The sequence below is a fragment of the Podarcis tiliguerta genome (genome assembly GCF_965153285.1).
Source record: "Podarcis tiliguerta genome assembly, chromosome: 3".
Taxonomy (NCBI): Eukaryota; Metazoa; Chordata; class Lepidosauria; order Squamata; family Lacertidae; genus Podarcis; species Podarcis tiliguerta.
In genome coordinates this window covers 24,066,439-24,094,077 of record NC_139536.1, presented here as the reverse complement: position 1 = coordinate 24,094,077, position 27,639 = coordinate 24,066,439, and the positions used below count along the sequence as shown (strand labels likewise).

The 27,639-nt window shown below is 41.3% G+C and overlaps 1 protein-coding gene and 2 long non-coding RNA genes across 12 annotated transcripts in view; all 3 read right to left on the bottom strand.

Moving 5' to 3' along the window:
- Positions 1 to 27,639, bottom strand: part of SYT14 (synaptotagmin 14) — a 73,613-nt gene that overhangs the window by 21,254 nt on the left and 24,720 nt on the right. The gene's annotated exons all lie outside the window — the stretch shown is intronic.
- On the bottom strand, positions 16,406 to 20,581 carry LOC310674248. Its single transcript, XR_014509477.1, has 2 exons — positions 20,390 to 20,581; positions 16,406 to 16,718 (listed from the first exon to the last, which is right to left on the bottom strand). It is a non-coding gene; the product is annotated as an uncharacterized lncRNA (long non-coding RNA).
- LOC310674266 lies at positions 22,210 to 24,418 on the bottom strand. The gene is made up of 2 exons (XR_014509495.1): positions 24,364 to 24,418; positions 22,210 to 22,414 (listed from the first exon to the last, which is right to left on the bottom strand). It is a non-coding gene; the product is annotated as an uncharacterized lncRNA (long non-coding RNA).

Sequence of the window (27,639 nt, the reverse complement as noted above, 5' to 3'; positions counted from 1 at the left end):
TTATTAGTTTACACACTCAACATTTTCATGGGCATAAAATGTAACATTTTAGATACCTAATTTGAAATTACTGTATTATACAGCTTGTTAAACAACCCATTTGAAGGTAGCAGATAAGTAGCTAATTACTAACAAATCTGACAGCTACAGCTGCAAAATGTTTGTATGATAATTCCAAAACTGAAAATGGTTTATTGAAGATCCATTCAGAAGCTAAATGACTTATCTGGAAAAAACCACACGATTAAACATTCCAATGTTTTCTTACAGGGATACAAACAAAGACCACTTTGATTTCTTCTACGCGGAAAAAATCATTGCATGTTGGGACGGCTTAGTCAATAAAAAGCAAGTAAGAAAATAATAATTCTGGCCCTCGATGCCAGCACAGTAGAATAGGGAAAAAATTGTACAGCCAATCCTTTAAAACCATGTATTAACTGGGCACTGTTTTGAAGGTGTGGAAATTATTTAATAGCAAATCAGAAAAAAAGATATTAGGGGGTTTATATATTACAACACCTATGTATCGGTGCTTTTAAGTGTAGGATTTTAAAACATATAAATAGGGAGATTTGCATTTAACTCCTTCACTTTGGTCCTGATTCAGATTTACGATTTGCACAGCAGAGGGGTGGAGGACTGTCATTTGCTTTTCTACGAGTGGGGGCATAGTGGAGGACAAATGGTTAAGCCCCTTCTCCCAAGCTACACTTTATTTATTTGTTACATTTATATCTGATATTTCCTGCAAGGAGCTCAAGGTGACATACAAAGCTCTCCCGCTCCCATCATTCATTCATTCATTCAGTTAACTCATATCCCACTCTTCCTCCTGAAGTAGACTAAGCTGGAAAAGATGTCAATAATAGTAGTAATAGTGGTAGTAAAAGCATTCTTAAAATAGTAAGTAGCATTATAGAAACTGTGAAAAGCATTCTCTCAGCTAGTGATCTGAGAGTTGTATCAGACCCTCCAAGTTTCCCTATTTTCCAGGGACGTCCCTGATTTAGAAAAGCCGTCCTGGTTTCTATTTTCATTGGAGAAATGTTGGCAGGTATAGAATTATCTGACCCTCCCCCCCAGAGCCGTCCGAAGGCAATCCTGTTCTGGGATTTTTTTAAAAAAATGTTTTTATATATGTTGGAAGCTGCCCAGAGTGGCTAGGGCAACAGAGTAAGATGTGTGATGTATAAATAGTAAAATTATCATTATGGAATGGGGTGTCCCTATTTTCATCGGAGAAATGTTGAACCGTATGCTATTTCCTCACAACAACCCTGTGCGAGAGGTGAGCCGAGAGATTTTGACCAGCCCAAAGTTACACAGCCTCATGGCTGAACAGGGATTTGAACCCTGGTCTCCAAGATAGAAAACAAGGTCCTTAAATGCAAAGATATACAGCTAACATCTTCTTATTATAATACATTTATTTATACCCCGCCTTTTTTCCTGACGGGACTCAAGGCAGATTACAGTTAAAAACAAGAAATGTAGCATCCAGTCCATGGGTAGGCAAACTAAGGCCTGGGGGCCGGATCCAGCCCAATAGCCTTCTGAATCCAGCCCACGGGTGGTCCAGGAATCAGCATGTTTTTACATGAGTAGAATGTGTCATTTTATTTAAAATGCATCTCTGGGTTATTTGTGGGGCATAGGAATTCATTCATTCCCCCCCCCAAAAAAAATATATTCCGGTCCCCCACAAGGTTTGAGGGACAGTGGACTGGCCCCCTGCTGAAAAAGTTTGCTAACCCCTGATCTCAGCAAAACTGTTTTATTTCACACCCAACCTCCCACGTATGCCCACCATAAGATTATGGGGAACAGAGAGCTATGCATGTGTCCCATATCTCCATTCAGTGTTTTATCATGGCTGTATGCAACCTGCACATGTCTCACAGACGAAAAAACTTACACAAGGGAAGACTGGATGGGGATAAGGGAGGAAAGGCCCCATAATATTCCCATGCACTGCCTAGAGGAGGAGAAATGGAGCTTGACTGAGCCCTGTGGGGACTGCTCCGTGAACAGATGCTGCACCTGCACCAGAAAAGAATTATCATTTAGTTTCGTTTTTCATCTCTCTCTCCCATCCAATCAAAACATTAGTAATATGGATTTTGCATGAATTAAGCATGAATTGGCTAGGTACCAGTGGGAGTTTTTCCCTATTGTGAATCACTGTGCTTGGGAGGGGATTTTTCTTTACCAAGATCACAGCTGGCGAGGGAAGGTTTTAAACCTTCCTTACCCACTCGGAATGTTATGATCAACAGTTGATAACAACAATGATATCGAAGGGGGTAAAAATAGGATGGATAAATTAATGGATATGTAGCTAAATAAGATGCATCTGAACTGCCACGGAAACCCGGGTGGGAAACTCTATGCAAATTATTGTATAAGGATGAAAATATGATCTGTAAATATAAAACTGGGGGGGGGGGGCATTAACCTTTTTTAAAAAACCAAAAAACTCATAAGGTGATGGCTAGTAACACTGTAAATGTAATATGCAGTTAGGCCTTAAGCACATGCAATTGAAATAATTGCATATTATTTTCCTATTTGCCCATGCTTCCCTTCCTTCTCCTTCCTATCATCATAAGATAGGTTGCATCAGAAGGTAAATAACTTTTTGCAAATCTCATTAGACTTCCATGAATGTGGTTGGTGGTTGACCACAAACTTTGTGGTTGACCACAAACTTGACATGAGCCAACAGTGTGACACGGCAGCTAAAAAAGCCAATGCAATTCTGGGCTGCATCAATAGGAGTATAGCATCTAGATCAAGGGAAGTAATAATGCCACTGTATTCTGCTCTGGTCAGACCTCACCTGGAGTACTGTGTCCAGTTCTGGGCACCACAGTTCAAGACGGACACTGACAAACTGGAACGTGTCCAGAGGAGGGCAACCAAAATGGTCAAAGGCCTGGAAACGAAGCCTTATGAGGAACGGCTAAGGGAGCTGGGCATGTTTAGCCTGGAGAAGAGGAGGTTAAGGGGGGATATGATAGCCATGTTCAAATATATAAAAGGATGTCACATAGAGGAGGGAGAAAGGTTGTTTTCTGCTGCTCCAGAGAAGCGGACACGGAGCAATGGATCCAAACGACAAAAAAGAAGATTCCACCTAAACATTAGGAAGAACTTCCTGACAGTAAGAGCTGTTCGACAGTGGAATTTGCTGCCAAGGAGTGTGGTGGAGTCTCCTTCTTTGGAGGTCTTTAAGCAGAGGCTTCACAACCATATGTCAGGAGTGCTCTGATGGTGTTTCCTGCTTAGCAGGGGGTTGGACTCGATGACCCTTGTGGTCTCTTCCAACTCTATGATTCTATGATTCTAATTCAACAGCCAACCCTGCTATAAAGTTCCCTTGCCTGGAATTATTTTTATTAAGGTTTCAATAACAGGAATGAAATTATTTCATGGCTCTATGCAAAATCCACTTATCTTAAAATGTTTATCAAAGGACGTCGGTAGGGACTGCTGACTGCACCCTACCTTAAAAGCAGTGATTCCTGCAATGCAGGGGGTTGGACTAGATGACCTTTGTTGTATCTTCCAACTCTCCAGCTCTAAGATTCTAAAAGAAAATGGTTTGAATATAATGCTCACAGTAAGATTATTTTGTTTCAAGTTTTCATAGCATGTATACCACTGTTATGGTACTTGTCCCACTTCACCAAAGCAGCTGTTTTAAACTGTTATCATAGAAGACTGGTTTGTTTATAGAATTATAAACCAGAAGAGAAGTCGCAGCATAATCAAATACTTTCAAATTAACTCCTATTAGAAACAATTGTGGCTGAACAATGAATGACCATGAAACGAAACAAAGATTGGGCTCGCAAAATATCATGTGCTTCCCCGAGCTGCCTGAATTTCAGTTAAAAACAACCATAAGTAAGCACTCGTTTTCTTGTACAAAGTTGCAAAAAAAAAAGTAGGCAGGGACAGTTTTCAGAAACATAATTGCATTATCATTTTGGCCATTCAACAATTCTTGAATGATGAAGTACATGGTTTAACCAGACACCATATTGCAATTTACTTTGAAGTAAGAAATGTGTATTGTAACATAGGGTAATGTTAGAATTTTGATAGGCGATCACAGCTGCACCAGAATTAGTTTCTATAGCAACCAAGAAGAAATAATGTGGTGAATTGCATTGTAATACACAAAGATGGATTCCTTGCAAACAGGATTATTTTGCTAAAAGTTTAGCCTCCCCCCCTTCAAATTAAAACATTTTCTCTAAATAATTATTCTGATTTTCCTATCTAAATATGTTGCTTGTTGAATCCCCCTGCACCCTCGTACCTGGACAAATACTACATTGCAATTGCTGTTCCTATAAATAAATTCAAGACATGTCCTTAAAAAAAAAGGGGGATTTCTAGTCTAACCTGAACTATCATTTTCAACAATGTCTGTTGCATCATTCCCTTGGAAAGAAAGGCATACATTAAACATACCTTTGAGTAATTCCTTACACAATGCACCATATGGGCAATGCTTTACAGTCCAAAGTCATCGTAAGAAATTGAATGATGGACTGGGGAATTAAAACTGAAATGCACCATCTAAAACCTTTGGACATATGAGATTTATAGAAGCTTTTATCAGCATGTACTCTCTCATGGCTGGCACACGATTTCACAAATATATTAGTATTCAAGGTACCATGCACTTTTTTAGGACAACAAGGTTTTTTTTATTTAAAAAAAATCAGTTCAAACATATCTTTAAAATCTCAAAGGTTAGTGATTTCTACCAGCAAAACAAACCATTACGTTTTGTTTTAAGCTATTTATGGCAATTAATTACAAGCATATGTCTGAGCCTTTTATGCATTTTGCCCTCATAATGCGACCCATTACTGTGGCACAGTCTATCCCCCAGAGTTCCAAAGTATCTTTGGCGTTGCCATGGATACCAACGACATGCTTTCTCTTGCAACTGCTTTGTGTGTCTTATCAAACACCAGAAAACTGACACAGTAGGAATCTGAGCCATCTATATAGGATGAATTTCTAATCTCTTGGTACTGTTCCTTGAGGTTCCCACCCCCATCCTTAGAAACAAGCGGCACAATACTGTATACACTTGAGTTCTAAATGAAATGAATTCGTAGATTAATTTTCGGGAGGGGAAGGAGTTATTTAACCCAGCTGACTGCATTCCAAGAAAAAGAAAAGTGTCCCCCCCCCCAAAAAAAAGGTTAGGGTTTCAGTTTCAACGCTGCTGCAATGAGTAGCGATGATACGAGAGTTTCAGAAATAAAACTGAAGTTCTCAAGCAAAGAACAGCTGACATTCAGCTTTGGCCCTGAGCTCATGGGGCATTGTGAGACATTTTTGAAAATTCAGTGGACCAAATTTAGGGACTCTTTTCTTATATTTATAACTATATCATGCCTTCCTTTTAACTCAAGGGAGCATATTCGAGGTTCCTGGGCAATCTTAGAGCCTGGGGATTAGTGGTGGGACAACAATGAGTGGTCAGAGGGAGCCGAATGAGAGGAGGTGGTGCTGGAAGCTGAAGAGGTAACAGGATTTAGTGAGCAGGAAGAGACTGTGGGAGAGAGCAGTGCAGACTCAGAGGCAGGAGAGGAGGGCGGTAGGGTTGGGCAATATCTGATTTTCAACATCACGATATATCACCAGCTGAATATCATGATACCTTGATATATCACAATATATATCTATGGCGGCAGAGAACCTTGCTAGGCCTCCGCCCGGTGGCAAAGGATCCCGCCATACCTCCCCACAGCAGCAGAGGGTCCCACCACACCCCTCCCCACAGTGGCAGTGGGTGTACCACGCTTCCTCACAGCAACTGAGGGCTTTGACGAGGCTCCCTGTGGCGGTGGAGGGCCTTAAAATGTAAACTAGTAGACTTAATAAAAATATTAAATAAACTTCCATATAATATATTTAATATATTTTCAACTAATTTAAGAGTTGTTTAAGTGATCACTAGTCAAGTTGCATCTGCTTCCCCACTCAGAGGTCTAAGCGGATTCTATGCATGCATAAGCCCCACTGAGTTCAACTAAACTTACTTCTACTTTCCTGGGAGTAAGCCTCATTGAATTCAGGAGGGCTTTCTTGTGACTAGACATGCATTTGCTTGCACCGCAAAACACCCAACCTCCCATTTCAGCATAAGGCAGCCAGCTAAATCTTCCCTCCTCCATGTCCCCCCAGAAGGGCCCCCCCAAAGGCCTCATCCCACCAATCTCTCCCTTTTTATCAAAGGGAGGGAGGGCAAGCAAGCAAGTAAGCAAAAAGAGTCTCCAATAAATAAATAAATAAATAAATAAATAAATAAATCCTTCCCTTTTGATATGGAGGGAAACTATTTAGGGGGGGGAAACAGCATAAACGCCATCAGAAAATAAAATCTCTTCCCCCTCTTTTTTTTCTAAAAGAAAAAAGAAAGAAGTGCTTTCTAGTTCATTGTTTACGTTCTTTCTTGTCCAGTCATGGGGGGCTCCTCCTGGATTGTTAGCAGGCTCTGCATAATTAGCTGAGCTCTAAATGGAAAGATACTGGTGAAGCTGAAAGAGTTTGCTGGTTTGTGTGAGATAATAATAATAATAATAATAATAATAATAATAATAATAATAATACCCCACCCATCTGGCCAGGCCTCCCCAGCCACTCTGGGAGGCCTCCAACCGAATATTAAAAACAATACAGCGTTAGACATTAAAAACGTCCCTAACAGGACCGCCTTCAGTTGTCTTTTAAAAGTAAAATGGTTCCCTGTAACCTCACTTCTCACAGTGAGGGGAGCACCAGAAGGCCCTCAGCGCTGGACCTCAGTGTCCAGGCTGGATGATGGGGGTGGAGATGCTTCTTCAAGTATACAGGACCGAGGCCATTTAGGGCTTTAAAAGTCAGCACCAACACTCTCTTAATTTCTTATCGGTTAGGAGGGAGAGAGCATACAAAGCTGACAACACCAGGCCTGCAAATTATCTGCAAAGTAACTAAAGTATCAGTTCAGCTGAGCTACTCACAGGAAGCTGTTAAGTGTCCACCTGTGTTATTGAAACACTTATCAATCACAATGATATTTCAATACCGGTATTCAAGGGTGTGGTGATTTTTTGCACAGCCCTAGAGGGGGCACAGGAGACAAGAGATAAGGCAGGCTGCTGAAGAACCCAGGGAGTTTCCCCCTCCTGCTGTGACCAGCTCCCCCTCCTCTCCCCTTTCCCAGAACAAAGAAATGAAAAGGATGCAGCAATGAGAAACAAGATGATGGAGCCTTAGGCTGCTGGGGAAGGAACCGGGGAAGAAGCTTTAGAGAGCAGTGGAAAGGCAGAGACCTTCAGTCCTCACAACTGCTTCATTGGGCAAGGGTTGCTGTGACCACTAGGACTGAGCTGTTGTGTTTCCTTGAATAAAAAGTTAACTTCACTGACATTGGGTGCTCTTATTATTCTATTGCTGACCTACACCTGTCTCCAGCTCCTGACACTCTCTATGGAAGTCATATCCCCTTATAAAATATTGCTAGTCAACCCTGAAACCAACTACTCTTACATACATCTGTAAAATCAGCATAACTGGACATCATACAAGGGCACAGGTTGATACACATATAATTGTGATGCTGGGTATCATGTCAATTCAACACACGTGAGGCAAAAAAAACACCTTAAATATCATCTGGTGTAACAAGTGAGACATGCAACAAAATGTTGCAGTGTGTCCTCTTCATCCCTTAACAGAAGTGCTCCTGTTCAAAGTTAATCAGATGGACAAGGTATTATAAACTGTAAACTGCCCAGGCAGGACAATTCATCCCATCCCCATTTTCTGTTTTCCTTTCCAGGTGACACTCAACGTTCTGTGGCTCCTGGAAGTCACTAAGCATGCTCAGTCCTCACTGCGTTGTGGTTCATTCAAGCACTCCAATACAGCCCTCTCATTTCTCAGCGGCCATTTGGGCTCCAATCCTGTTGGCATCACTCAACAACCTGGGTTTGCTATTAGATGCAACAAGTGGCCCCTCCAAAGAACATTGTAGTAATATAGCACCACACTCCGGCGAGCCTGCCATGCCTTTTTCCAGGATTTTATTAGCTGTAAGGAGCTCAAGAAAAGCAATCAATTCTTCTTTCCTCCTAAGTCTTTCACTTTCCTTTAACAACTGACCCTCAGCTCAGTCTTCAGTCTTTAAGAAGGGGCATCTCCTTAGGTATTTTTTGTATTTTTGCAAACTTTGGGATTCCCTCCAAAAATGCTGCTTCTGCCTCAGTGTCTCTGTTTCAGATTCTTTCCTGTTTGCACTGACACCTGAGTTTGCTATTAGACAGAGTGATGTTTTACAAACTAAGAAGTCTGAGAAATAGGTTGCACAGTTGTAACTGATGACCCAGTGATGTTTTTTGTTGTCAGCCTTTCTGTTCTCCTATCATCACGCTAACTTGGGTAAATTCAGACATCAGATAACCAAATCCAGGTTCAAGGCAAAAGTATGGCAAATTATACTTCAGTGAAAGCTCTAAATTTATATTAATCCAGCTCATAAAAAATCAGTACTAGAAAAAATTATAGACTACCCAAAAAATTCTAAATTCACATTTGAAGTGTGGCCTGATAATCAAAATAAATTTGTAGGCGTGTCCTTAGCACCTGAGTAAAGGGAAAGGGAAAGGGACCCCTGACTGTTAGGTCCAGTTGCAGATGACTTTGGGGTTGCGGTGCTCATCTCGCTTTATTGGCTGAGGGAGCCAGCGTATAGCTTCTGGGTCATGTGGCTAGCATGGCTAAGCCGCTTTCTGGCGAACCAGAGCAGCACACGGAAACACCGTTTACCTTTCCGCTGGAGCGGTACCTATTTATCTACTTGCACTTTGACGTGCTTTCAAACTGCTAGGTTGGCAGGAGCAGGGACCGAGCAACAGGAGCTCATCCTGTTGCAGGGATTCGAACCACCCACCTTCTAATCGGCAAGTCCTAGGCTCTGTGGTTTAACTCACAGCACCACCCGCGTCCCACCCGCTACCTGAGTAGCAAGTCCAATTGGTTTAATCCCAGGTGAGTATTTATAGAATTGCCATCTATGGTTGCACTGCTAACCCTTAACAGGACTTCAATAGATATGGTTGCACTATAAAGTATTTGTGACAAATTTCAGCAAATAAATCACCCTCCCCACCTATGTACATGGATACACATTCTCTCCATCTGAGGCCTTGGGTAGTAAGTCTATCCTCACTACAATGGCTATTCATCAGCAACAGATCAATTATTGAATCCCCTTGGCCTTTTGACTTCATTATTTACAAATATAATTGTCCAGGAGGGGCTGTAGACAACTGATTAAATGTTGGGAGATAGTCTATTTAAAAGTTGTAGGTAGTAAGTGGTGTTCTCTCACTTTCACTTCCTGTTCTCAGGCCCGGAACCATCATTACCTGTAGTCTCAAACTATGTTATAAGTTTAGCTTTACATACCTCTGGCAGTATTAACGTCAGTGTATTTCCAGTAGTGATTATGTTAACTTACCACATGGCAAAAGGCCACAGATGGTCATCTCCCCTTGCTGTTAGCATCATCATGCTGCAGGTCATGTGTTTCCATCCTAATTCAAGTTGCTGGGAGTGATCAGCCTTCTGTTCTGAGATTCACATCTTCCAAATATGTACTCTTATTAGCTCTATTTTTAACCTGCCACTCATATAGTATACTTAAAATTCAGAGCATGTTTACATTATCCAAACAGCAGGCTAATGGAACTGCAAACCAGACAGTCATGCATAATTCAAATCAGTATCCTAAGGCTTGCAACTTCTAGTCAAAGATGCCTCTAAATTAGATAGGGTGTGACTTTTAACATGAAGAAAGTGTAGCTAATTTCTTCCTTTATCTGACAAATTGATGCATTTTGCAAAGGAATGCTATTAATGTGCGGCATCCATATAATAGTGCATTTGTAAACTACTGGTAGAAGGATAAACTACTACAAAATAAAATTAACCTGAAGACTGCAAAACCAAGCCAATAAACTCTAAATACTAAAAATATAAACTAGCTCACAAATTGGAAATGAAAAACAGGTTTTAGAAGGTTTCTGAAAACATTTCTATACAAGCCATGGAAAAAGGCAACATGCTGGAACTGCTGAGAAAGGCCTTTGCAAAGACAAGAGGAAGATGGCCCAGAAACTATTGTATCAATCTCAACAAGCTATTTCTGTGTCCCCGAGGGTAAATTAGACAAGATGCCATTAGCAACTATGTCAGTGTTGCTCTTTTAAATAGTTAGCACAAGAAGGGTCTGATTTGGACCAGGACCCTGGCTAGCAAGGGGATAGGACGCAGGGCTTTAGCACTTGCTGTGGTCCCAGTCTTGATCATGCCTGTTATTTCTATTGGATTTCTATTTGTGGGGGTAAGGGTTAAAGCAGGGGTTGGCAACCCGCGGCTCCGGAGCCGCGTGTGGCTCTTCTACACCTTTGCCGCGGCTCCGGGGCGGATACTAGTGAGGGGAGGAGGCGCATTGTGCGCCCTGACACTCCCCACTGTGGCGGGCGCTGTACTGGCTGTGGCGTCGCATGGGGGCGGTGCGTGCGTTAGTCACGCACCGTCCCGACGTCACCTTCCCGCCTGCCCGCTACATTGTAAGGGGCATGTACGCTGGTTACCGCATTGAAAGGGGGCATGTACGCTGGTCACTGTTTTGAAGGGGAGTGAAGAACACACACACAAAAAAAAGGTAACTTGTTAATTTAACATTTATTTCTATGAGGAGGAGTAATTCTGAGGGGTCAAACAAAGAAATAATAAAAATGTGACAAAAAAGTTATTTTTATAATGACAAGTTTTGCGGCTCCCAGTTTTTTTTCCTTCGGAAACGGGTCCAAGTGGCTCTTTTTGTCTTAAAGGTTGCAGACCCCTGAGTTAAAGGCTCAAAGGCTGCCTTTCCCCATATGGACTGACCCAAATCCCACATTCATTCTCTGAGGCCCTTCTTCGTATGCCTCCTCCACGAGAAGTCTGGAGGGTGGCAACACGAGAACAGGCCTTTTCTGCAGTGGCTCCCCTTTTGCAGAATACTCTCCACAGGGAAGTTCAGCTGTTGTCTTCATTACACACATTACAGTGGTACCTCGGGTTACAAACGCTTCGGGTTATGCGTTTTCAGGTTACGGATATGCCGAAACCTGGAAGTACCAGAACGGGTTACTTCTGTGTTTTGGCACTGATGCATGCACAGAACTGCTAGATCACACTTTGCGCATGCACAGAAGCACCGAATCGCATCAAGCGCGTGCACAGACGTGGCACTGTGGGTTGCGAACGGATCACATTCGCAACCCAAGGTTCCACTGTATACATCTTTAGGCACCAGACGAAAATGTTCCCCTTCAACCGTTTGGCTGAAATGTGTTTGTGGAAGGAGGAGGGGGTTATTGGTTTGTTTGTTTTTGTTTTTGTTATGCATTTTGTGTTTTTTATATTGTAATTTTATGTTGTGAATAGCCCTGAATCTACAGGTGAAGGGCAGTATACAAATTTAATACAACAACATCCACACATTTGTTAGTTGCACAAATGGCATGTCACTTAGTTGAACCCTAAGTCTGAATATCTGTGAGGAAACAGGATATAAATGCCAAACATGGTATGTAAAGCCATGACACTAAGTAAATTTAGAATTAAAGTCTCAGTACTGTGAATTATTTCTAAATATGTATCTGGTCATGTAACAATAAAGCAAATGCTTCCAGATAATACTTTCTGTTCTGTTAGCAGAAAACAACCTGTTGGTTTTCAAAGGAGATGAACAAGCTAGCTAAAGACAAAAATCAAGTAACTTTGAGCTGAAGGAAGAAGGTGTTGATCCACGTAAAAAAAGTGTTCTGAGAATGTACAATTCTAATGCTTCATCTATTAGGTCAAAGTAGTAGACGACAATATATATGAGCACAAACAAAAAATATTTACATAATTACTTTTATATAGAATGATAAAGTTCACGTGATGCATCTAAGACTGCAGGCAGCCATGTAAGTCCATTGCGGGGGGGGGGGGGATCAAGAGCAACAGTAGTGTAATACCCAAAATTTAGTGAGCAAGATTTTAAGTTCCTCAGAAATTATTTTTCATACTGAATTCTCTTTCCAGAAAAGGAGGAATAAGCTTTATTGAGCTTTTGGGAACCAATCTTTGGATCGGGCTAATTACATGATTCCTCCCCTAGGCCAATGCTGCTCTCCCCAGGTAATGTATGCGTGTGACCCCAGACACACTTATTTACTCTTTAATGAGCAGAGAGTAATTGCAACTTTAAGCGTTTAGTACCTGTGGGTACGAAACACATGAAGGGACCAGCAGGAACCAGGGCCGGACACAGAAGGCACAAAGTGAGGCACTTTTCACTTACGCAGTGTCTCTGAGATATGCAAGGGAACAGACAGACACAGACCAAAAGGGGGGGGAAAGAATCCCTTTCTAGGCATACACAGGGCTCCAGAAAACCCACTCTACAACTTCCCCCTTCAAAGATGGCACACGCACCAGTCAGAATTTTCCATCCAAAGTGTGATTGGCATCAGTTTGAAGCAGTCCCCTTCTACACGCATAAGGTTTCCATCATGTGGATGAGAATTCAGATTAAGCAGGTGGGGTAGCCCTGCGTGATCAGTTCCAATTGGCACTGAATGTCTAAATAAGGCTTTCAGCAATCCTCCCAGTTTTGATCCCCTCAACACAACTCTGTAAGTGGCAGAAAAAACTACACTCATTTATCGTCTCACACAAAAAGCCACGAACAAACTCCCAAGTTTCTGCATCTCCCCTCCTCAGAAGGAGCTGGGGAATTCTCAATACATCATGTGCGCTACATAATCCCATACATTTTAGAAGACGAAACAAAACAATGGGTGCAAGTGGAGATAGAGATAATTGGAAACATCCCCACCTCAGTGTACCCATTAAACCCCGGCATCACCTTGGAAGCAAACATGACACGGAGGGAAGGTTTGGTAACCTACTCCCACATAATCATCTTTGTGTTAGTTCAATTCCTGCTAAGCCAAAAACCTTTCACAGGCCCCAAGGCTAGCACCTGCAAGCCATCTTCTGCTGCTGCTGGGGATACATGAGTGAAATGCACATGGGTAACAGCTGCTGAGGTTTGAAAGACTGAATGGGGGTTATTCTGGCTCCCTGGCTTTTTTTTAAAAAAGGGGGTTGGATATCTCTACCATTACTACCAATATAGTGGTATAGCTCCTCTATAGAAATAGATATAAAGACAAATAGAGGATCAGTCAGTTTCCCACTTATTGAATATCACTCATCGGAAATGTTTGTGTCTCTGATATTTTCCAAGTATATAACCTCAAGGTCATCTTAAGGACTTTATTTTCCTTTCCTTCTTAGACTTCAAGCCACAGACTGGTGGGTTGGCAGGGTAGGGGGATTGAATGAAGCAGTCCTAGCTACATACAAGCTTTGCTCCGTTCTCCCAATACTGTCTTCATGCTTTCTACAATATGGCATTCTATACCTAGAAGAGTTCCCACCCATTCTGCATCCTGCAAACTGCCTTTTCCTTCAAATCACCCTCAAAAGACTTCTACACCTACAATACTCTCTTTCACCACAACAAACTCCACCGCCTCTTTATTATTGATTGATTTATTTTAGGTATTTATAACCCACCCTTTAACAGTTCCCAGGGCAGCTTACATAAGTTTAAGTGACAACAAAACAAATTAAAACAAAAAACAAACCCATTATATGCTCATCACATGTATCATAAAGGTCAAGGGACCCCTGACTGTTAGGTCCAGTCGTGACCGACTCTGGGGTTGCGGCGCTCATCTTGCATTATTGGCTGAGGGAGCCAGCGTACAGCTTCCGGGTCATGTGGCCAGCATGACTAAGCCGTTTCTGGCGAACCAGAGCAGCGCACGGAAATGCCATTTACCTTCCCGCCAGAGTGGTACCTATTTATCTATTTGCACTTCGTGCTTTTGAGCTGCTAGGTTGGCAAGAGCACATGTATCATACCAAAATCCTATTCTGTGCAAGGCAAAAGGTGTATCAAATTAGTTATAAGGACAAACTTGGGTAAAAAAGGATTTTTTATGACAGGGGTAGGAAACCTGTAATCTTGGGTTAGAGCTCCCACCATCTTTGGCCAAGGATCATGCTGGCTGGGGCTGATGGAAGTTGGTTTCCATCCTTATCTGGAAGGTACCAGGTCCCCATCACTACTTGGTGCATCATGCATTGAGTATTTTAGAATTATATTTTATGTAAAAGAGCTGACAATTCTGTTCTTCTTTTTGATAATTATATTAAAACAGCAATGTTCTTTTATTATGCTTATGTATGCCCGTTTATGTTTGACGCGGGTGGCGCTGTGGGTAAAACCTCAGTGCCTAGGACTTGCCGATCGCATGGTCAGCGGTTCGAATCCCTGCGGCGGGGTGAGCTCCCGTCGTTCGGTCCCAGCGCCTGCCAACCTAGCAGTTCGAAAGCACCCCCGGGTGCAAGTAGATAAATAGGGACCGCTTACCAGCGGGAAGGTAAACGGCGTTCCGTGTGCTGCGCTGGCTCGCCAGATGCAGCTTGTCACGCTGGCCACGTGACCCGGAAGTGTCTGCGGACAGCGCTGGCTATAGAGTGAGATGAGCGCACAACCCTAGAGTCTGTCAAGACTGGCCCATACGGGCAGGGGTACCTTTACCTTTACCTATGCCCGTTTATATGCAAGTTTGTTGTGCTAAGTATTTATTCTTTGTATTTTCTTATTTTTAATATGTGCATATTTTTCAACAATGCAATTTTTAAAAATTCTTCTTATTTGAGATGTTTTGTTTGTAGCTCACACTTGTTAACCCCAAAGGGTTCTGGAGCACAGAACAATTAAAACAACTGCGCATCAAAACCAAAATATTAAAACAGTAGAACGTTCTTCAAAATCACATAATAGCAGAACTAGTAAAATAAACTTCTCTGCCTATGAGGGGGAATCCTGCCCTTGGAAACCTTCTCCCAACTTCCATAGAAAGGTTCACCATCAATACCGCCTTAGAAGACAAGGCAAAAAGGGTGGCATTCTGTTGTTGCATCTTGATCAGATGTCATTTCAACACATTCTGGAATGTGGGTGGTATGCCAATCAGGGATGGGATGGGATACTTATTTTCTATTACATTGAAACATTTTTTAAAGGCCACATACAGGGAAAAGATAAGGGGAGGACACTTCTGCTCCAACAGTGTCCTGGATCTGGCAGTTCCTGAACCTCAAATTCTCCCTGCCTCAGCCCTGTTTTTATCTGTCTGATAAAAACTGGCTACAGTAAAGCCTCTCTGGGAGGCTACAGTCCTTCCTTCAATAGGTACCACAACCATGGATCTTACAGTTATGGGGTACTCTCCTACGTGACCGCCTCTCCTGGTATGCCCTGCGGAGGACATTAAAGTCCACAAATGAAAACATTTTGGAGGTCCCAAGTCGCAAGGTGGTTAGATTGGTCTTAACTAGGGCCAGGGCCTTTTCAGTACTGGCCCCGACTTGGTGGAATGCTCTGTCACAAGAGACTAGGGCCCTGCGGGACTTGACATCTTTCCGCAGGGCCTGCAAGACAGAGCTGTTCCACCTGGCCTTTGGTTTGGACTCAGTCTGACCTTTATGTTTCCCTCCCCTTATGGTTTTGATCTATGGGCTATTAGTAAAATGAGGCTGTATTTTAAATGGTATTTTTAACCTGTATTTTAAATTGTTTTCTTTCCCCCTATTATATTTTTATTGTAATTTTACTGGTGTAAGCCGCCCTGAGCCCAGCTCTGGTCGGGGAGGGCGGGGTATAAATGAATTTATTTATTTATTTATTTATTTATTTATTCATTCATTCATTCATTCATTCTACTACTACTACTACTACTACTACTACTACTACTGTGCCTCACAAGGCCAGCATCCATGACAAATCCAGTAAAAGTTGTGGGTGTGAAACCAGGTTTTCTAGATGTTTGGCAGCCATTCCTCCTTTAGAAGAATGTTCTTTGAGCAATTGTACTCGATAAACCACACAGACACACACCATGTTTTACTTGCAAATCCTTGCCAATAAACAACTGGGATCATGCCTCATCACTAGGGTACACCTGATCCTGTGAACAGCTAAATCACTGCAAAACACTACAACACTAGCCAATAAACCTAAAATTATTTCTGGTATCTTAAGGATTAAACAGGCACGTGTCCTCTTCTCCTTGAGTAAGTAGTATTAGGCAGCAACATGCAGAGTTAAACAGAAGTATTAACTCCAGTCGTGTTGTTCGCTTAATAGTAAAAGAGAAAGGAGGGGAAATGATTTCAGACATAACCATCCTTCACCACAGAATTCATGCAAGCTGATGCAGTCTTTAATCTCCCCACAACAGCATACATTATGACAAACCGCTTGGACGCAGCACAATTCAACATGTAACCCTATCTTCAAAACCTTCAGATCAATTACAATCAATGGGATTTTTGCCAGTGACTTGGATAGAAGGTGGGTTTGCACCCACAGTGTGGTAGGAAAATTTTAATGTTCACTAACTATAAACACATTACAAACATCAGCCTTTTCCAGGAGCCTACAGTCTGTTATTGCTTTTAACTTGGCAGCTTGTAGCTGGAAGAATCTGATGCTGAATTGTTTGGAGGGAGAAAGGCATCTGGAAAGAAACGAGACACTAGGTTATCAAAAATGCTTCAGTGTGTTCCTTTTTGTCAGCCTGCTTTAAAAAAATAAAATAAAACTGTCATGAAAACAGCTTTAAAAAGCATTTCACATCTTCCCCTGCACTCTTTCATTTTCACTATTAAAAATAAAATCTTTTCTAAGCAGGCCCACCTCTATGTTAGACTCTATGTAATACTGATACCTAGCAAAGGTACGGCTGAAAGGGCTGTTGCTGAAAAGGCAAAGATGTTCTTTAATTGCCATTATTGTTGTTGTTGTTGTTATTTCTACCACCCTCAAAAAAGCTAATTCAAAAAAGGCTATAATAAGGGCTAATCCAGCCTTCCTTTTGTGCCACATTTCTAGGGCTTTAAAGCTCTGTCGCAGCAGGGTGGAATTTTTTGTCCCAGCACATTCCCTGAGAAAACCTGTGTTTTACTGCTGAACTGGAGCAAACAGCAAACACGTTTTCCATGCAAAGTATGGTACAAAAGGAAGTGTGGATGAGCACTAATGTACCCTTTGAGAAAGGCTATACAAGATATGTACTAATGATTTCCCTTGAGAGTTCCAAAGAAAACTAACCAAAACATCATGTGCAAATTCACCTAATTTGCTTGTAAATTAGTTTGTTGAACACTTAGCTATATCCGCAGCAGCAAGGTATAGTCAAGCCAGGATTATGTCTGGAACAGTTATACTTGAGAAGAACACTAGGACCTAGACAATCACCGTAAGACCTGGGCACATTTTAAAGAAAATGGCCCATTTGCTTCCATATCCTGTGAAATTAAAGGAAAATTGTATTTAAACTACCTATACCCATATGAATCTGCCTGGGTCCTACTCTCTGGCCTGCAATGAAAGTTAATTAGATTAGGAGATATCAGAGAAAGTGATGGCTCTACATTTTTGGAAGTCTCTCCCTAAAATACATATGGCTTTGTTTGTCTACCTATCAAAATATTTTTATTCTTGTTTTAAATGTTTGAAAACTACGTTAGGAGCATTTTTGCCCTAAAAGGTGAGACATAAAATTATTAAATAAATAAATGAACTGAAAATGAAAATGAAAACTTGAGAATCTAATTAACTAGATTACTAGTTGCTGAGATAGCTTCTTGGGATGGTATGGACAACACAGATTGCCAGACAAGAGCAGTGAATTGCAAACTGTGTTCTAGTGGCCCGTGATACTCCTCAGAAGCTTATTAAGAGGATGTCAATGAGAACATGAGTAGCAGAAGAGAAAATTCCTGAAATATAGCTTTGCCGCATTACTACTGATCTCCCAACACACCATGGGTCATAGATTTTTAAGTTCCAGGATGCACCATCAGGTTACACAAGCAGTGCCGGATTTATGTATAGGCTAAATAGGCTGAAACCTAGGGCCTCTAAATCTAGAGGAGCTCCCCAGCCCGCTTACCCCCCAGCAGGCAGTCATCTCCCCTCTCCCAAAACTGCAAACCCAAGACTTCATGCAAGGGCAGGGTAACTTGGGCCCAGCAACTATGAGACTCGGGGCCAGCCAGTGGGCCCCAATTTGAAACTCTAGTGACCAACTTGAAAAATATTTGTGGGGCCCTAGTTCACAGCCAAAATCTGCAGAATCTTAGAGATATAAATCCATGTGCTAGGTCATTTTCACAAGGTCAGCAAAGCCCTTCAGAAATCAGACCTGTTATTGAGTTCTTGTGCAAGTTTGTACAGTTCACTTCTGGATTTTTTAAAGAGAGGATTTTGATGAGCTTGAGAAACAAACAAAAGCCACCTTGCCAAATATTAACTACAAAACAAGGAGACAAAGAGTGAGGGGACAGCAAAGAAATGACAGAAGTGCACCTGATGCCTTAAGATAAGTTTAGGATAAAATCCCTTATTCCTATATTAGATGCACTTGAAGCCAGTTTTAAAATAAGGACTGTATACAGTGATGTTGCACAATTGTTTTTCCATTCTTGCTAGTCTGATAACATCTAAGCAAGAAATTCAGCAAGGTGTTGAACTGTTGATGGAAGCATACCCAGAAGATATTGACCTGAAACTTATTGATGAACTTCTGCACTTTCACCTGTGAGACAAAGCCATAGGCTTACAGCAGAGCACTCTCTGTCTCATACATACCTTTATCAAATTATATACAAGGAAAAAAATCAGATGCAGATATTTCTTAGCTATATGGTCACTAACTGCTCGGGAGGGAGGAGTTTTTCAAGACTCAAACGAATTGAAAATGAATTAAGGGCCTCGATGTCTCCAGAGAGATTGTCCACACTGAGCATTCTGTACACTGAAAGTGACAAACTTAGACAAATAAATTTTGATGAAGTTTTCTGGTGTCCTTTAGAGGAGAAATTGTGAATTGCAGAATTGCAAATACCCATCATCATCCTTGGCTTCAATTTTGTTTATAACACTCTTCCATTTTCTTGTAGGAGTGAGGGTGGGGGATTGCAAAGGGCCTCACAAGTGGAGTAGCCTAGGGCCTCTCTTCATCTAAATCCGGCCCTGGAAGGGGGGAGGGGGCAGGAGAGAGGGACTGGGGTGGCAAAGCTGAAGTTCTTATATTTACTGTATGCTTGGGGGTTTTATGTCCGCGTCACTTGGGGAAGTTCTCTTTCTATTCACTTGCTTTATGTGGTGGATCATCTTTGGCTGGCTGCAGTGGGATTTGCTTGTGTGTGGGTAAGGGGGTTGTCGGATTAAGTTAGCCATATTGAATCATAGGCTGTCGGTGGGTTATGAGCTCTTTCTATTGTGAGTGGGCATTGTTATCTTGGAAGGTGTTCAGTAGGGCCAGTTCTGGGGTAACTTCTAGTACCTGTTTAGTTATTTTGCTTATTGGTATGAGTGTGCACACTTTTTTTCTGACTGGGTCCTCAATTACTTGATTGGTGGGATCTCCTGGTTCAGACACAGGATATGTCTGAGAAGGCCCCATGTGGGATCATGGGGAGGAGGTGTGAGAAAAAAACTGTTGTGTCAATGATTTCTTTGGCAACTTGGAAGGGCTGCGGTGGGATCCAGAAACAGCAACCTGGAGCCCCACTGAGCACTTAACTGCTCTCTTCTTCAGCTTGGGAGCTTTTTCTGAGATGCTTGCGGGGTATGATAGCATCCTTTGTCGTTTGAGCATCTTTATCAAGATGCTAACAGATCTGCCTGCCTTTGGTCAGTTGTGCTTCAAGGGAAGCTCACCAGACCTCTGATTCTTTAATATTTTCCAGCCCAGATAGATGTTAACCAAAGGATTTCATAATAGTCATCTCATTGCAGGAGCAAGGAAGCATAGGAGATAGCTCAGTTGGTTAGACCATGGTGCTGATAACACCAAGGTTGCAGGTTCGATCCCTGTATGGACCAGCTGCATATTCCTGCATTGCAGGGGGTTGGACTAGATTATCCTCAGGGTCCCTTCCAACTCTACAGATCTATGATTCTGAGAATCAGATGCACCACAAGAGCATCTTGGATGGGATGGCTTTCAAAGAAGGCTAGACAATTGCATGGAGGAGAGGCCTATCAAAGGCAACTAGCTGTGATGGTTATGCTCAGCCTCACCTGTTGGATAGAACAATGCTTCTGAAAAGCACTTGCTGGAAGCCACAGACTCCCCAAATGTGTTCCACAAGGACCCCTTCCTTCCCTCTGCCCCAGTACCTGAGGGTCATCACATGTCTCCAGGGAATTGGCCAGAACAAAGTATATGTTGGGGAAAGGCTCCCACCCTGCAAAGAAAATGGAGGAATCAGCAGTGCCTGGCTCCCAGCCATGCTAGCACCAGTCTGGCACATGAGGGTGGGGGACATGGGAAGGAAGCATTCCTATAGTATACGGCACTCAACTGGCATTTCCACCTACCTGAACTCTGAGCCTTTCTCACCTTGTTCTGGACTGCCTCTCTCCAAAGAAAGATGCAAGCTCTTGCTGGAAGCCACTGGTGGGGAGAGTGTCCTATGATTCCTAAATGTTTCAGAAGCATCTTTTTGTTCCTTTAGCTGCTTGATATAATCATAGCATGGCAGGGTTGGAAGAGATCCCAAGGGTCATTGAGTCCAACCCCCAACAATACAAGGAACACAGCCAGCCCTGGCTGGGCTCCAAACTCCAGCCTTCTGGTTACCATTGCAATTCTGCATGGTGTGGGGAAAGGGGAGAGAGAAATGTGTTGCTTACACTCTCATAATACTGATATGAAATCCACACCATGCAGCCCTTTCAATAACTAAAGTCTAAAGGGCTGTCACATGGAGGATGGAACAAGTTTGTTTTCACCTGCTCCAGAGGCCCTTAGGGCCTAAAGCAGTGGTTCCCCTTCCTTGGACATTTTTAAGCAACGCTTGGATGGCCATCGGCCATGGATCATCTAGTTGAGATTCCTTCATTGTAGGGGGTTGAACCCTCAGGGTCCCTTCCAACTCTACAATTCTATGATGCTATGTTTTAAAGAGCATCCAATGCGCCTTTAAAGCACATGACTCCCCCCGGAAGGATTCCTGCCTTTGTGGCTTCCTTCTCACAGACCGACAACTCCCATAACCCCTAACAAAGTACAATTCCCAGGATCATTTCGGGGAAGACATCTGCTTTTTAGAAAAGGGATAAAGAATCTGCAGTTTGCTCGCCCCCATTTCCTAGGAACCAGGAATGGGAAGCTCAAGTGCTTCTAACAGTATGGTTATAGGGAGCAGTGTGTATAAAACATTGAATGTAACAGGGTTATTAAGGTAATTGTATCAGAATTATTATGGGAAGGTTAAGGAGGGAGGGAGGAGGAAAGAGAGATCGTGGAATTCTGGTGGTGAGTGATGACTGGATGAGGATCTAAAAGGAGTTTGAATGCAAGGCAGTTGAGAGTCAGTTGAGAGCGGTGGGTTCTGGAGGGGGTGGTTGGGTAACTAAATATTCAGTTTAGGATCAGTAGTCTAGTCATCATTTTTGTAATAAAGCAGCATATAAGATAAAGAGAATTTTAGGCTGTAAGCTCAGGTACACACATCATCCTACAATCATTTAGTGAATCATCCATACAGTCTACTTTAATGAGGATGCAGTACCTAGAATCTGGACCAAACACTGATTTTTTTTGCTCTTTTCTAGTTTCATAGGTTAATGATGTAAAAGTGGTGGGGCTCTTTAAATACTGGGAGCTGCTACACACTCCTTTTCTTCTTTAAAAAACTAATAGTTTTCCCCTCATTTTCAAAAGCACACACATTGTTTCTTTCTTCAGGTTCTTCAGTTACATTTGTTGTGAGACATTGGTGTTATATGCAGTAGAGGGTTGGGGGGGGGGGGGAGAGAACACAAGGCATTTAAATGCTATGACCGAACACTTCTGATTTATGTACAGTATATCCTAGAATAAAACCCAGAATCCTCTGCAGTGCACCAGATCCCTCAACAGACAAACTGACATACCCTGAAAGCATAACATTTGAAAACCACTAGCTCATGAAAACTGAAAGACAAAGCACTAGAACAACGAAGGGAATTTCTTCCAGAAGATTCAGCAGGCATTCGCGCTTTTGACTTTCAGGTGTCTCTTGAAGACTGGTTTTATGCCAACAAGCCTATGCAGTTGTTTTAATTTTTCTTGAGTAGCCAGTAGGGATGCACAAATATGTCCATTTCTGTTTCTTTCAGTTATTCCAACCTTAAACTCAGTTCTTCACATATGCACATCTGTTTGCAAATTATTTTTTTAAAGTCCTCATTAAAATTCATCAGCATTTGAGTGCGAATTTCTCCTAATATACATGTTTGTATGCAATTTTCCTGAACAACATGCATTTTTGTATTTGTTTTCAATAATATATACATTTATATGCATATCTTACACTAGTTTATGTATTTTTCTACATGTTACTTGGCTGGAGAACTGCATTGCATAGGAGTGCAAATTTATTAGATTCACAGCTATTTATTCTAAAAGGAGAATAATAGTATCTTGAAGTGCCATATCTGCTCATCATTCTTATAATATTTTAAGTTTTATATATGTACTTCATTATTTCTATAAAATGTAAAATGAGAAATAAGAGAAAAATTATAGGAAATATTGCATGTCGAAACATGTTTAATCATAGCTTGATCTTCCCATATTGGTAAGCCATCATGCTAAAAAAAGAAAAGAAAAAAGATTAATATGGCCACCTAGAGGTGAAAAGAATAATCCTAAAGCAGCCCATATTTGTTTCTGGGTATTTTAAACTAATCATCATGAAACAAGTGTATCTTGAGCTGGTATGCCTGCCAGGGAACACCAGAAAAATATCAGTACAATGCACTGGTACATAGTACTTTGTTTTACTAGCATAACTATTACTATAGTTCAACCTAGTATAATGACGCAAGCTTTCTGATTGGTTTGGCCAGCTAAACTTGTAGTCTTTTTTTTTCAGACTATGGTGAAACATGACTTTAAAAAACTGTGCTTTTTACAGTATTCAATGAGGTAGGAAAATACCAGTCTGCTCTTCAATACAAAGATTCCCATAATTTTAAATTAAATCAACAGCAATGAAGTTAAAAAAAATTAATATAATTCCTCAAAAGGACTGCATATTATTTTGGGAAGTGTGAATTAGATAACTTGCATTCTATGTGCTGTAAGTGGGTAGTTAAATTCAATCAATCAATCAATCAATCATATCAATCAATAGTCGGAGAGAGGGTACAAACCCATGATATACATCTAGTTACCACACAGATCATTAAGGCATGATATTACACACCCACACCCTTATTTATCTATCCATATACACACAGTCATTTGTGTGTATCATATCCATCTTCTACTATAATATATATTTTTTGTATTATGCACACATCTGTTCCTAATGAAATTATCCTAGGAGTGGTAACTCTGTTTCTATCAAAGGAATCTTTTTTTCTCCACACGGTATATGTATGTGCCAAATGTTAAGTCACTGAATGGCAGTGATTGATGTGTAAAATTCAATTCAGATGGAAAGTGCTCCATAAAATTTCATTCCTTAAAATCCAATATTTAGCAGATATCCTTAGGAAAGGACAAAGCTCAGTGGCAGAGCACACACTTTGCATGCAAAAAAACAAAAACAATAACAATAACCCTATGTGCCCCAATATAAAATCCAGAAAGGTTCAATCCCTGAGGTTTAGAGAAAATCCCGGTGAGCTTGCTGTAGCAGCAGTGAGGTTAGGCTACCCAGCTTGTAGAAGATAAGCTCAATAATATAGTGAAACAATCCAGATCTGTGTTCAGGGTAGATAGGCATTCATTGCAAAGCAGTGAATCTTTATCTTTAGTTGGGGTTTGCTGGGCACTTTTCTTCCTGCACCAATTTTCCAAAGCATGCAAGTTACCCCAGCAGAGACAGATCAAGCCCAACTTAACTATTTTCTATAATAAAATTTAAATAGGTTGCATTCACAGTTGAATATATAAAATTGAGCATTTGCGGTATTGAAATCTCATCATACTTTCTAAAACAGAAATCTTGGCAGGTCCCTCTGAAGCCTGCCACCAGAGTAACAAAAATTATAGATACAGATTTCATATCTGTAGGTCATATGCCCTTAAAAAAAAAGCTGCAAGTAGAAAACACAATAAACCTTTATGCACTACTACATATCAGTTATGGTTATACTGACCTTGCATGGGAGTTGAAGCAGAAGCTATAGATAGCAGTGTATCCTAAAGAGTCTAGGGTGGGAATAGAAAACCTCTGGCATTCTAGATGTTGGACTCCAGTTGCCATTGTCAGGGATGAAGGAAGGTGTAGTAGAATCGGGTGACTGAAGTTGAGTGTGTTTCTCCCTATCTCAGAGGCAATGAGTACCATGCAGGGTCTAGTGTACTCCTTCCTGCAAAGCTGTGATTCTGCCAGTGGGACAGATCCTATCAATCATGTTAATACTGGTGCAGTTAAGAAAATATTCCTTTCATTTCTCAAGGTGACTTCAAACAATTCAGTGTGGTTTAGGTGGAATTCTCATAGGTATAAAACTATATATATAAACTCACAATGAATAATAATCTTCCTAATTCTATTAGCTAAAAATACTATTTAAATAACTATTAAGTACTATTTTGGGATATAAGAACCTACCACAGTGGTACCTTGGGTTAAGAACTTAATTTGTTCTGGAGGTCCGTTCTTAACCTGAAACTGTTCTTAAGCTGAGGTACCACTTTAGCTAATGGGGCCTCCTGTTGCCACCACACCACACAATTTCTGTTCTCATCCTGAAGCAAAGTTCTTAACCCGAGGTACTATTTCTGGGTTAGCGGAGTCTGTAACCTGAAGCATCCGTAACCTGAAGCATCTGTAACCCGAGGTACCACTGTATATATTTTGAAAGACAGCTTTTCCATTTCTTTGGCCACCTCGTGAGATACTGTTGTCAAACTTGGAACAAGGATTTCTGAGACTGGGGCACTGGTTTTCATTGGTGTTGGGCATCTAGCCACCATTTTGAATCAAGATGTTGGTCTGAAATGTGACTTTGGTGTGACTTCATCCGGTTTTTGGTGTGATGGGTACAACTGTGCTGATTTCAAACTCAGCACAAGGGTTTCCAAGGTGGGAACTGCAGTTTTCATCAACACTGGGATGCTGGCTACCAATGGGACATTGTGCATATGGACAAATCAATCATTTCACAAACGGAGTATTGATTGGTGGGGAAAGACGCACACCGTCTATACAACATTGTATCCTTTTATATACTTTGAAGACAATCAAATCTGCTTTTCACCCTCCATTGACTCATGGAACCTTATGGAGAGACTTTAATTTGATTGCCTTTCTTGGAACATCTAAAACTACAACCAGCATCCACTATTTTTTCCCTTTTCTGTGCAAATACTATGCTCTGTTTTCTTTGTATGGGTATGTTTGTTACTTGAAATTAAAAAACAAGTTTAAAAATAATAAACTGATACAAAAAAGTAGAAGTCTGATGCTCCTGACAGGAAGTATGAAATGACAAAATAGGAGCAGGGCTGTGAACTGCTGCTGCCCCATGCACTATAGCAGATGTGAATGCAATTCACCACATCTTGTCTTATTTTCACAATGCAAGTATATCCCCTTTATTATTTCTGTTGAACGTTTAAAATGTCCCTTGATGTCCATCACTTCTAATCTGAGATAGAAACTTTTTAAAAAGTTCTTTAAAAGTTATACAGGCTGGTAGTGCTTGTTAGCCTCCTTTATGGCCTGCTGGTTCCTGCTTTCTCAGCCACTATAGTCCTATGCTGCGCAGATTTTTCTCCATCACGAATCTGATGCAACTGTGAACGTCATTCATTATGTTTTCCTGCATTCAAAGTAAATTTATTTGTGATATTGTAGTAATATTTCAAAAGTTTCTTAAACGGAAATAATTTAGAAATAGCCTAAATATGTTCATACATTTTAGGAGAATAGGTACTGATGCTTCTAGTATAAGAATCAGTTCTAACAATACCCTGACAGACAACTTGTGTTTAAATGGTCCATGTACTTCAGCACTGTTAACATTAAAGCTGCAAAGTCATGTAAGATCATGAGTAAACCTACTGAAATGAATGACACGTTAGTCATTATGAAATCAGTCCATTGGTTTCAGTGTCTACTTGGAGTATGACTTAAGACGGAGACAATCGTATGACTTCAGTTTGATTTATGCATGAATAACTACATAGAGTTGAATCAGAAATGCTTTCATTCAGTACATCTGATACTACAGAAGAAAGATCAGAGTGGTGGATTGTCAGAAGAAGGGCATGGCAGGTTGTATTGTCCCCCTGAGCCAACACTTTGATTATTATTTTACAGTTTCCTGGTCTCTCACCAGTATTCCTGCACTATGCCTTACACAATCTAATGTGCAAATATACCAACAGATTTAGAAAGAACTACAAATCCCTCCCACTCACATTTACTAGACACAAAGCCTGCTGATCGTGATTACATCAGTCTTGCATGGTTCACGTCCAGTTTTTGCAATAGTCAAGCATCCGGTAAGCATAGAATCTTACACAGATGAGAAGGATAGGTGATAGTCATTTGCATATCAATTACTTCTAACTGCAAATTGCCATATATTTCAATATAGCCTCTATATCATGGGTAGGCAAACTAAGGCCCAGGGGCCGGATCCAGCCCAGTCGCCTTCTAAATCCGGCCTATGGACGGTCCAGGAATCAGTGTGTTTTTACATGAGTAGAATGTGTCCTTTTATTTAAAATGCATCTCTGAGATATTTGTGGGGCCTGCCTGGTGTTTTGACATAAGTAGAACGTGTGCTTTTATTTAAAATGCATCTCTTGGTTATTTGTGGGGCATAAGAATTCGTTCATTTTCCCTCCCCAAAATATAGTCCGGCCCCCACAAGGTCTGAGGGACAGTGGACCAGCCCCCTGCTGAAAAAGTTTGCTGACCCCGGCTCTATATAGTGAATAGGCAAGTGTGAAGCGAAGAGGAAATACTATGAAACCTTAGAGAACTTCACATGAAGCCAGAGAGGTAATGAGTAGGCATTCATCCTTGCTCTTTCAGGAATGAGCAGATCAACTCAGCAATGTCCTATTTCACTGTCTTATGAAAAATCATAAGGATTCCAGCCATAGCACCAACACTTCATCATGTCAAAATCTGCTAAAGTTCTAATAGGATCAATGATAGTCATAACATGATTAAAGCATGCTAGGACCGTGACTGAACATAAGACAATGATCTACCTAAAAGTGAGGCTACATCAAAGGGAGATGAGTGAAGCGGTGTCACCATCAGTCTGTAGAGAAATAACCAGGCTCCTCCCCCAATCAACTGTCAATTACATCAGGTGACAGCAGAAAGAAGCAAGTCACTCCACTGGCTCGGCTGAGAGACCAGCAACTTTGGATCCCTCTTTTCCTTGAACTCTGTGTAATTAAA